Source organism: Mixophyes fleayi, chromosome 1 (genome assembly GCF_038048845.1).
Source record: "Mixophyes fleayi isolate aMixFle1 chromosome 1, aMixFle1.hap1, whole genome shotgun sequence".
NCBI classification, from domain to species: Eukaryota; Metazoa; Chordata; class Amphibia; order Anura; family Limnodynastidae; genus Mixophyes; species Mixophyes fleayi.
The window spans coordinates 291,161,000-291,174,527 of record NC_134402.1 but is presented as its reverse complement, the minus strand read 5'-3'; positions in this window follow the sequence as shown (position 1 = coordinate 291,174,527).

Here is a 13,528-nt window from a genome sequence, read left to right as displayed (position 1 = left end):
ACATATTTCGGTATACACAGATGCAGTATGGTAGTATGGGAGGACAATATTTAATGCCAAAACCATTCCTGACTTCCAACCCTATACCCAGCTCAAACATGCAACACTTCAGTGGAAGGTCATCACAAATGGATAATAGAGAAGTGTTGCAATATGAATAACTACAAACTGTATATTTGGCTTCTTTTATTGGTTTGTACTTTATAAATTTAATATATATTGTAAATTTGATGTATGTTAATAAAATTATATATTTATGTCTAAAAAAGACTATTTATGCTTACCAACCTTCATATACTGTTCATGGAGAACTTCAATGATAGCATCACATGTCTCAAGTATTAGCAAAACCCATAGCTTGCGGTGAAATTGCTGTGCTGTATTTCAGATCAGTCAGTGTCCTTCCTGTTGCCAGAAATCTTAGGTTAGCAACCAGTCTCTGCTCAGCAGATATGGGTCTCCTTAAATGGGTGTCCTCCTTCTGGATGATGGGGGTGACTAGTTGGTGCAGATCCTACAAGTGTGGGTTCATTCATTCTCAGGAAATTCCTGCAGTCATGGGGGTTGTTGTCACGTATCTCCTGCAGCAGGGACATATGAGAGAATGAGTCTCTTCCCTTGTACCACTCTTTGGTTCAACAAGATCTATTCTTGCTCCTTCTTTCCCTTTGGGTCTGTACTTGCAGTCTTCTTGCCACAGTAATCATAAAAAGTGCAGTTGCTTGTCGTTCTTCAAAAGTATCCATATTGGTAAAAATATTTTTTTTGATGTGCTTTTGCAAACAAACGTACAGTGTACACGTGCTAGCGAATGTATGAAGAAAACGTGTTGCCTTCGCTTTTATGTTAGGTTTGGGGTGGTTACTATTGAACATGCTCTGCCACTTATTTAAATTTCTTGGGGATATCGATACATAGGCGTTTAAGTGCGTACAAATTTCTAATCCTTGCTCACGACAATATGGCAGTGAAAAGTCGCTTCCCGGACGGTCGTTCGTTCGTTAAAAGTGACTAGTGTGTACTTGTTAATCGTCCGAGGGATCGGACCATCCATCGAAGGGAAAGTCATTGTAGATAACACGTCGGTCTGAAAATTCTTCAGTGTGTACCTAGCCTAAGTCCAGTCCAGACAACGCAAAAGTTTTCCTGGGTTGAAGCTCTGCAAAATCAGGTCCAGTGCTATCAACTAGGCCTTGGCATTCTTAGTGCAGCTGTCATTTCTTAAACTAGTCTTACTGGATATTATTAGTTCATCTCAAATTTACCAAGGTTGATCCACCTACCTACTTGACATCAATTAAACTATCCTAAATACTGCAGAGCATGCAAAACTAAAGGCTGTTGTAAACCAAGTAACTTTAAATGATGAATAACAAAATATTTGTAAGACCTAAAATAACCTTGTAGAATCCCTGCTGTAACTAGCAATCTTTTGTCCTTTGTAACTATTTCTTTGTTATAACTTTTAAAAATTGCCTAATCAAGAGATTTCTAGTTAGATGTTTCAATTGAAACAATTTATAAAGCAATGCCTGCCATTTATTTAGATGCACCTGAACTAGACCTGTTTAAATTTTAAAAAAAATAATACAAACGCTAATAAAGCATCCAGTGTTGTTTTAAAAGGATTTCCACCTAATACCCTTATAGAAAATAGGCAATCATTCCATGATGACACATTAGATTCTCAATTAGCCCTCACAACTTCATTGGACAAATTTGGCATTACTCCTATATTAAGTTCCAATGGTATAATGGGCAAGCCATGCTTCCTTTCTCTGCTCCCTGATCCAGCTCCCACACACCATGCAGGGTTCTCCTGAAAATGCTGCATCAGCCAATTCTTAGTGGCTTCCAGAATGTACAGTACTTCACCCTGCAGTAGCTTGTAGATAGAATAATATCAATGCCATTAACAATATAAAATGAAATTTGAATATGTAGACATTTTATTTATTGCATTAATAATATCTATTTTATCACAATGCGAAAGCACTCTTGTATTTCTGAATGCTTCTTTTCAAATAACTACTACAAAAATAACAGGGGATATCTCTAAAGCTGTAATATTCCTAGTTTTGAATGCAGCCACTTATTCCTGCGACTAATCTCCTCTTGACCATCTAGGTTACAAATATGCATTTTAACCTTAAGATTCAGCTATATCTGTAAGCAAACCTAACTCTTTATTTAATGTCAACGTTTTAATGTTTAACTCATCCTGCCAAATTGCAGTACTATTACTTTCTACCAAAAATACAACACAGACTCTCAAATCAGTTAATTTTCTTTAATAAATGATGTCGTGCTTGGTAACATTCCACATAAACCTTTTTAAATACCCTATTATCTACCCTACCATCTGCAAAATCCTAACAGCAAAAGCTAAATGACCTAACAATCATTGAATTTCTTTAACCTTTACTTAGGAATCAAAGTGCACTGAAGAACAGACTATTTTAATTTTGATGCTTTAACGTCTGTCAATCTATATTCCATCCAGACTAAATTTATTGCTATTCCTAAAACAGCAATAACATTTGAAGATTTATCTCCTGCTAAAGAAATGCTCGATTTATTAGTCAAGAAAATGTTGCAAACAGTCTGTTGCATATATCTGATCCTTTGTATCCCCCTCCACCCAAAAAAAATGTATATATCACAATGGTAATGAGTAGTGAATTTATTATGTGTCTCTTATTTCACTACTGTCACTCACGGGACCGTGAGTGCCTCTACGCTGGTGCGTGGCTCCCTAGCCTTCCTGCCGGCACCTGTCCTAAACCGCGGCCGTCCGCCATCCTGATGGACTGCGCATGCGCAGCACCCAAGAACTTTTGTGATTGTTGCTTTTAATCTAATTGGTTGATCAGGCAACTCTCCCTATTTAAGGCACCTGTGCTCATTACCTCATTGCCTGATCTTGAGTCTCATTCCCTGTGAGTCTCTGAAGGTGTCTCCTGTGTTCTACTAGTGTCTTCAGTTTCCTGCTGATTCCTGTTCTACTCATCGCTGGTTTCCATACCCGCTACTGTTTCCTGTGTACTACTAGTGTCTTCAGTTCCTGTGGATTCCCTGTGCCACTCATCGCTGGTTTCCATACCCGCTACTGTCTCCTGTGTACTACTAGTGTCTGCAGTTCCTGTGGATTCCCTGTGCCACTCATCGCTGGTTTCCATACCTGCTACAGTCCCCTGTTTCCTGCCTGTGTCCTCAGCTGGACTCTGATTACCGAAACTACTCACCTGTGGTTCCTACACTCGTCTCTGCCGTTCAGCGTCTCTGCAGTCCCTGCATCTTCCTGTGGACAGACTGTTCTACTGAATAGCGGTATGCCTATCTGTTATTGACTTTCTCCGTTTACTCTGCATATCCGCTAGGACAAGTTTCCACTCTCAGCAGCGGTGTCCATACCCGCTATAGACTGTTATTGTTACGCTGCATATCTGTTTGGAACAAACGGTACTACTCAGTCGTTATATGCATAATTGTGATTGACTATCCGTTATTGGCCTGCATATCTGTGCTGAGCAAGTCTCTACCAAGCAGCGCCACACATACCGTTATAGACTTTGCTGGATACGCTGCATATCTGTTGGGATCAAGTTCCTCTGTGCTCTCAGTGTCTGCATCCTATTATCCTTTGTATGCCTCCACTCATCGACACCTGTACACATCCTCACCTATTAAGCAGTGGTACAACTTGCTGTACGCAGACCACTGACTTCCCTGCTACCTACCTGCACCTGGACAAGTCTTCTCACCATAGCAGTGGTACAACTTGCTGTACACAGACCACTGACTTCCCTACTACCTTCCTGCATCTGCTCACGTCCATCCTGATCTCCGTGTTCAAATCTGCCTTTCCACAATATCAGCTAGTCGCTGATTCACTGACCAAGATTGCTGCAAGTCACTGACTTTCCTATTCTTTATTGGCATTCTCTCTCCATCTGCTGTGATATATGTTCCGCTAGTCACCCTGCTACCAGAGGACCGTTGTGTTAACTTCACTACTCTGGTAAGCCTAGTCATCTGGTGAATTCCTGGGCAAGACTCCTAGTGCCCGTGACAACCACCCAAATGATGAACAAACATCAAAATTAAAACAATATAACAAGTAGGGAGGCAACACTAAAAATTAACCTGATTCTCAAAGTGAAAACCCATCATATTCATATATGGAATGGATTGGCAGAAATCTAAAGACTGATTCAATATCAGTTTTTGCCATATGTGCACCTGGACCACATCACTTAAGTATATTAATTGATACATCAATTGAAGAATAAGAGAGTAAACACAATTTTTTATCAATGCCATCATTTAAAAAAAGGCATTCTAGGAATAATAACTGATGCACTAAATGAAAATCTTAATTTCTTTTAGGAATTAAACTTAAATGTGACTATTTAAATTGTTCAAATGGGGTAAGTCAAATGCTGCTAATATCCTACCTAACACTACTTCTTTGAAAATTTTATCCTTTACTACATTTATATTTTCATCCACTGATTTTACATTATTCACCCACTTGTTGCCTAATGTAGTCATAGAAGGCATAAGAAATAATTCCTGAAAGCCCAAAGGCCGTTTTCAGTAAATATTAGAGATGTGCTAACCCCGCGTGATTTCGTTTTGGATGAGGTTTTAGCTCTAAAATGTGTTTGTGGTTTTGCCCAAAAAATTCTAAAGGTTTTGGTGTTGCATCTGGATTTAACTAAAAATTGTGAAACATAGGTAAAATAATGTAATTTTGAGCTGTTTTTGCTCCTATATTATTGTTTATAGCAGTGGTCGAAGTGGGGGTGTATACGGTGGTATGCCATACCTCCACTTCTCCTACTGCCTTCATTGTAAAGCCACTAAATTCCATTCACTTAGATTCCCATTACATTTTTCATACCGCCACTTCTAAATTTCTAAATTTCCACTTCGATCACTGATTTATTTAATTGACATTAACTTCTCCAGTAATTTCCAGTCTATTTTCTAATAACCGTTCACAATTGCCCCCATTGTCACCAATTATGGCCAAAGTGGGGTGCAGGGGAGCTTCTCTTTTATGATATTTGGGGTGGTTACTATTGAACATGCCTGCCTCTTATTTAAATATATTGTTGCATGGACCTCATAAGTCGTTTCAGTGTGTACAAAAGTCTAATCTTTGCTTATGACAATATGGCTGTAAAAAGTCACTGCTTGGACGGTCAGTCTTTCTTTAATTGTCTAAAACATGACTATCATCTGAGCGATCGGACCTTTGAAGGTAAAGTCATTGTAGATAACACATCAGTCGGAAAAATCATCAGTGTGTACCTAGCCTAACGTTACAAATTTGGTGCGTGCATTATAGTTCAACATTTTAATCTGTTGCACCTTACACTACATTTTTTCTGCTCTTTAATTTATCTAATGGGCTTGCTTCAGTTGATGACATGGCAGATTACATTTTTTTTGCAGCTACTGCAATGTTCTACATGCAGCTACTGAATGTTAAAAATTCCCAAAAAAAACCCCTCACATCCAAACGCCAAGTTTTAAATATAGATGTCACTGAAGGACCCTTTCAAAATTGACAAGTATTGAAAAATAGAAAAATGTTTAGACTAAATAGCGTTTTTTGGGTTGTGCAGATACGTTGACACTGACAAACAAACACCCAGTTAATTTCTAAAATAATTCAAATATCCCTGCCTCACACGAGGTTACTTCCACTAGTAAAACTTAACATTTTAAAATAATTAAATGTATTTATTTTTTGATTCTGCTAATAATCATATAGCAAAAACACACTGTTTTTCTCCACTAAATATACTCCTTAGTTCAGAATGATATCTAATTCAGTCTATATACTAGTGCTATTATAAATGCATTAACAAAAACTAGTAGCCACTAGTCCATCTAAACTCTCTGAAAGATTGAAATTGAAGCCAATTGATCAGCAACCTATTCTAGCTGATTGATCGCTACAGAACTGCTTTAAAATAATCAAGTTATTCTTTTGCTGTCAATCTCCCTTTTTCACCCTGAATGCTATTTTCGTAGCAGACCACTGCAGCTAACCTCCCTACATGGTGTCTGTTCTCACAAGTTTTGCTTTGACATTTGTCAGAAATTATATTTTGCCTAGTTTAGAGATCTGAAATTGGTATGCGAAACCAAGTCATGACTCGTTTTCACTCGAATCCCCAAAACTCGGATCTGATGGATTTCCCGAATCCAAACTTATTAATATCAGTGGTGCAAAACACAGACACACCTCCCTAATGATACTCTATATGTACAAAAAATTAATTAAAAGTTTATCCTCAAAATTATAACTCATAAAAACCAATGTAGTAAAACAAATATTTAAATTAGTAGGCTGTTTTCGCAGCTCAACCAAGGAGGAATGACCACCCTAAGTATTATTATTATTATTATTATTATTATTATTATTATTATTATTATTATTATTATCTTTGACTTATAAGGTGCCACAAAGGGTCCTCAGTGCCGTACATTACATATACAGAAAACAGAGAACCAAGACACAACATGATACAAAAATATATACAAACACAGGTGACAGGGTAAAGCAAATCAAATTATTTCTGGGACAGATAGTGAAAGGGAATGTAGAAATCAGCGAGAAGGAGGCCGAAGCTTAATAAAACAGGGAAAACAGGGCTAGGGAAGCAGGCCAAAAGGTACAGAGGGTGAAGGAAAACTAGAAGGAGCACACAAGGAAAGAGGGCCTTGCTCATGAGAGCTTACATCCTAAAGGGAAGGAGGAGACACAAATAGGGTAGTACTAACTGGGGGAGAGAGCCAGGACAAGGAAGTTATGAGGAGGACTGATAGACTTGAATAAAGAAATTAGTCTTAAGGGCACGCTTGAAACCTTTGAGAGTAGATGCTAACCTGATGGAACGTGGAAGATAGTTCCACAGCAGGGGAGCAGCCCGGGCAAAGTCCTGAAGACTAGAGTGAGAAGAGGTGATCAGTGAAGTAGTGAGGCGGCGGTCACAGGCAAACCAGAGGGGTAGACAGTCAAACAAAGAAAATAAGGTGAGTGCTGAAAGCAGTCTAAAAATTAAATATTCACCCATGTAGATAAATGCAATAAAACGAATATATTTATTAGTAAACCTTAAACATCTATAAAATGACATTCAATATTCAGAATAATGTTCATTCAATGTCATAAACTCTACCATTGGTTGGGGCAACACATAAACAACTTCCTGTGGGGTTAGATATGAAAAACTGTATCAAATTGAAGTCAATGAGTTTCTGTTCAGCACCCATAAGTGTGTTTAATTTTCTGATCTCAACTTGGATATTAATTCAGGCCAATTAAATAAGCAGAAGCTGTTTATACTTTTCCAGTCCTGTAAGTGGATTCTCACAATAGGCACCAGCCACATAAATTCTAGCAAGGCGTTTTTAAGTATAATGTTAGTCACACCGTTTTGCGAAGGCAACCACAATGCAGACCAATAAAACTGTCACACATACAATGTAAAGAGAGTTCGCATTCATTCTCACTGAGTTTAAACAGCGAGAGCCAACTGCTTACCCTTCTAGATGGATGCCAGTTAGTAGTGTGAGTTCTCCAGCAGTAATGGTCACAGCATAATTCTAGGATGTACAATAGCCAACGCATTTAGTGGTAAGTCAAATCCTGGACTGAGGGTCCGATCTGTGTGAGGATGCCTTCGAAATGAATAACAGCTACCAGCGTAAGTTCTCATGCAGTAATGGTCACGTCTCAATCCTTGGATGTTCAGTGGCCAGCATACAGTGGTAAAAAGCAAATCCTGGACTGAGGAACTAATCTTTTTGTGGGTGCTTTCATTAAAAAAAAAATCAAATAGTATGACACTCATGGCTTTTATTAGGAGTATAACCGGTTAATAAGAATAGTCCTGATGCTTTTCTCCACCAATCAGTGAATACATCAGAAGAATATAGCTCACAGAGTGTTAGCAAAGGTAGAATGGGAGGCGTACATCTCCATGGACATTAAGTAGTCTGTGTTAATTGTTTAACGGACTTGCCATTTCTGATTGATTCCATTCACTTTATCCTTACAGACAATTATTTTCTTTTTGACTACATATTTTATTTACAGGTGATGGGAATGGCCATGGGCACCTACTTCGTCCTAGGAATGCCAATCTATATATGAACGACATTGAAGAAACCCATTTATGAAGAGGCGAGTTCGTGGTGGATTTGGTCCTCTATGGCCTTTACATTGATGACTTATTTATTATTTGGAAAGGGGTAAAGATCGGTCACTTTCTTTTGTTCAAGCACTCAGTACAAATGGCTATAATTTGAAATTCAAACCTCAATTTCACACCCTTAATATGGATTTCTTAGACCTTTCCTTGAGGGATGCTGGTTCATCCATCATCACTATGACTTACAGGAAGAAGGTAGATGTTACAACATCTCCCTACTACTTTGCAAGAGCTCCCATTAAAGACTGTGGACAGACAAAATTCCTAAGGTCCAGCAGACAAAGTTGTTCTTCATTTGAAATGTTTCAGATGCAAGCTAAATAGTTGATGCAAAATTTAAAGGATAGATAATATGCTCTATATTCTAGAGGAAGTAAATGAAATGGATATAGATAATTTGTTATCATTGAAAATATACAGGATTAAGACTGGGATGACAGATAGATTGCAAGATAATTTGAATATCTCTGGGACTATAGGTAAAGATGGTGGATATGAGCCCTTCGGAGAAGCATTTGTTTCAAGGTTTAATACAAAATCTAGAGCGATAAGGGGGATAATCAATAACAACTATAGGATACTGCAACAGAATCCCACTCTTAAAACAATTCCTTCACCAAATCCTGCAGTGATTTTTAAGAAAGGTCTGAATACACATTTTTTTTTAATGCCCAGTGTACTCCCTGAATCTACTTATGTAAGGGGAGGGAAGGAAATTAGCTGGCTCCCACTGAAACTAGACGGTAGTTATAGATGTGGAAGCTTCAGATGTTTAACCTGCCTACATATTTGAAATAAGATAGTTTTATGTTTAATGAAGGACAACACCATATAAAAGGATTCATAAATTGTAGTACAAAGTATGTGATATACATCCTCAGGTGTAGTTATAATTTGCTATATGTGAGGAGAAGGATTCGGCCCTCTAAAAATTAGATTTCTTGAACATCACCACAAAATCATTAATAAATTACAGTCACATAGTGTTCCACATCACTGTGAAAAGGTTCATAATGCAGACCCTTGGTGTCTGGAATTGGTAGAAAGTAAACATAGTAACCTTCAAAAGACTGCTATCAAGAAGTCTTCTCCATATATTGTTTGAACACATTAAATACGTCTGGTTTAAATGAAAAGTTAGAATTAAATAGTATGATATAAGGGCGCTAGACTAAAGAATTGCTTTTTATTTAATTTCATAAAATTTATTTTTACCCTCTTGATAATTCTATTTTAATATGAAAATTAGGGGGTCTATTTATTAACTGTGCTCTATATGTTTTTATAATGTTTAGTCTATTTATTAACTGAATTCCATATGTTATTATGTTCCTGGGTGCAGTACCTCCATGCCGACAGAGGTGCTGCTCTTCCACTATGGACATTTTCATTAACTAGTAGGAGTTAATCTTTGCTCCTCGCTAATCGTACACCTGTGTCTCTCATTATTTATGTCTCTTCCTTCCCATTTACCATGCTGGTCATTGTTGTTGCTATAAGCTCCTTGTTGTGCTGTTCCTTGTTGTGCTCCTAGTGCACCTGTTCTCAGGGTTTTCTGCAAATTACCTGTTCACCTGCATCAACTGTGTTCCTGTTATCAGCCTTATGCTTCTCCGTGCAATCCCTGTGCTATATCTACACCATCCGGTTTGTACCTTACTGAATTTTCTAGAAACATATCTGCAATAAATATTGTATATTTCACCATATTCTGGGCTCCTTAGCTGTGATTTTCTGTATTGATATGTGACAGATTTCACTTGATGTGGGAGTCTGAAGTTTGATTCCCAGATGGAGTGAAATGCAGTTTATTAGATTTAGTAACTATATTTTGTGTGCTACTTTGTTTGGTAATTTTCAAAGTCAGTAGGTTTTATAGGAATCTTTCTGTACATAAAATTGTTAACTCTATAGGTGGCTCAAGTAGTTGATAGCCACTAATGTGACATCATTTGATGTGAGAGTTTGGAGTTCAACTCCTAGACATAGTAAAATATAATTGATTGACTGTTTTCCATTTGTTAGTTGTCTTATTCCCAGAGCTCTTTTTAAGGCTCGAAAAGTAATGGCAATGCATAAGCATCTGCCTCTACACCAAAAAGGATTACATGTAAAGTTTCTTGTTCTCACGTTTAGCCACATGGGGGAGCCTCTTAAATGTGGAAGGAATTTGCCCCAAACAAGCATAATCTGTATTACAGAAATGCTGTAACCTCACAGTAAGCATCTGAAACTACTGTGACACCTTAAAGCACATTACAGCTTAAATGTCTCCTGGGGTAATATATTTGGAGAATTGGTTTTCTTCTGTCTGTATACCCGCACCTGACTATCAGCTTCCCACACCTATTGGCCAGTTAGATATGACATATACAAATAAAGTCATTGTTATTATTTCCATTCAAATAAACAACAATGAGCTACAGTGTAATTTATGGAACGCATGTTCACTTTACGCTTTACCTGTCTTAGGAGCCTTTATGATTACATACAAAGCACACATTAAAAGGTGACTTAAAATAAAGTTAGCCTTCTTAAATATAAAATAAATATAAAATTTTAAGTGGAATAAGTTAATAAGGCACTCATTAAATCAAAGATTATTCATTTGTTTACTTCCTCTGTTCTCATATTGTTTTTTATTTATTTCTATGTATGTATGAATTTGTGTTAATATAATGCAGATGAACAAATTAACCTGCACCATCACTTCTTTTAGTACATAAAGTTTCCTAAGTTTGTAAAGAACAGCACAGTAGCCCCCTTGCTCTGGCTGTCAATTATGCTTTTCTATTTAATGTACGTCGCAGCTCTGATGTTTTTCTTAACAAGCAAGTTAGGTTTATGTTTGTTTTCATTGCTACTCTAATGTGTCTCTGTTTTGAAATGCATATTTTTCCTTCTAACATCTGTTTGAATTGATATTGCAGTCCTATGAATTTGATATGACTTCTATGTTACAGATAGATTTATTGCTGTCCTATGTGGTGGAATTTAATGTTTTTGTTCTTGGTAACATTTCTGTAGATGGCACCGTTTATTGACACAGAATGCTTTTGTGAGTGAAACTTTTTGTGACCTGCTTTTTTGCAATTTGTTGTTTTAAGCCCATTTCATGAGATCAATGTGCTTTCCATTTCAAAGTATCATGAACATATCTGTATGTTTACTGTCCTTTTGATCCTTCACCTATATATCTATTAACATGACATTTCTATATTCTATTATGGGGCCATCAAAGCTCCTTTTTTTTTTCTCACAGAAGATCATGGAACTTAGATCACATATGTATATCTTGTTATAGTGACAACATTTATAAAGCATGTAATAAGCTGCAACTTTACAAATATTAATGTTATTTTTACAGAGTTTATCACCATGTTCATTTTGGTAACAAATACATGGAGCCAATAAAATTAAGTTTAATGTAAGATCTGTGTTCCATATAGAAATACATTTGACTCCACAATCTTCCTGCCTCAGTTTGACAAATGCCTCATATCACTACTCTGTTGAAATGGGTTAGGTACGAATTTCTGACACTGGAATTATCGACGACTTAAAAGCCAATGCGAGAATGACAACATGCCCAGTATTGTGACCACTATATTGTAGACGTGATGACAAATAAATGCAAAATATGCCTACACATTATATGCTGTCATGCAGACATTATCTACAAAACTAAAATAACAACACAAATGTCTACAATTAATATTACCGACAGAACAGAAATGTCTGTTAAGAAAATTCCAACTTAGATATAATTACCTAAAAAAACTAAATAACGACAAAGAAATATCTACAATCAATTCTGAAATTACAGAAATATCTACACCATAAATTCTGATATATATAATTATAATTATATGTATATATATTGTGGCAAGAGCCCGCTACTGCAGAAGCACACGCGTACAACTTCTTCCTTTTTATGGTTCTTTATTGTCAGGATGGTAATAATGTTTTGACACCGTATACTTGCACAGCAATTATGGAGACCCTCAACGCTTACTATACATAGTCCAGCTCTCTGTCCAGATCAGCCAGCTAGCCCAGCGTTGATCTCCCTGAACAATGAAACAAGCAGGGTTTTATACGTGACACTCCTCCCACAGGCCTAGCTTGATGGACAGGTGACACACCCACCTTCTCTTTAAAAGGAAACGCCCATCCCTGGCTCTGTTTAGACTATCAGACCCACCCTGTCTGTTTGCTGAGAGGAAGCAGCTTTTAAATCATGTAAGTAAACCAATTTTAAACTACACATATGTTTTTACCTGGTTTAATCTCCACCTAGGTACATAACTGTGCCAATGTTTTACTCTACTTCCCTGCTTTCTCTGCATATTGCCAGCTAAATGCCTCCTTTTGTTACGATATATATATATATATATATATATATATATATATATATATATATATATATATATGCATATATATATATATATATATATATATATACATTTGCATATATATATATATATATATATATATATATATATATGGATCCTAGAATACAAAAGCAAGGCGCCTCATAGTGTAATATGTTAGGTATAATGAATCCAAAGAGTGGAGTATATGCGTACCATATATAACTTGGCAAATGGCCTTTTTTGATGGTAGATTCTCGTCTTTAGTCAAGATGTTCCTCTGGATCTCACCAAACACATATGGAAGTAATGCAGAAACAGGCAATAATTGTGTAATACTTCTAAATAGTCCCTGGTACACCGTGAGGATAGAGACCCAATGATCTTCACATAGAATCACCAATCAGTGAGACCAAAAGTCCATAATATGATGCTTAGGAAAGGAAGAAAAAAGCCTCTCCACCTTGTTCCCAATCGATGTAATATAAAATATGCATACTAGATATGTAACATTTATCAGCACAGCAATGGTGTACAATATGCACACACCTTTACATAGTCCAAGTAAATTGCGTCCAACTCTTTATAAGACTCCTGGTGACTAGATACTATATATATAGAATATACTTAAAAAGCATAAGTATAAAGTAGGACCTAGCCTCCCAGTGGTAAGCTGGATCAGCATGAAAAGTATATTTAATATAAAATAAATTATATAATGATCACTGTCTATATTGCATTATTAAGTTACAGTTGTAATGGTTCCTCCACATATTTCTCCCACCTCACCTTTTTTGAAGATGACAACTTAATTTTTTACTAGCATTAGACTACCTATAAGACGCATTTGACTAGGGTCGCAGAAGCTATTGTTTAATTTCTTCAGTCTAGTTTAACATGAGTAATTGTGGATGGCACTAA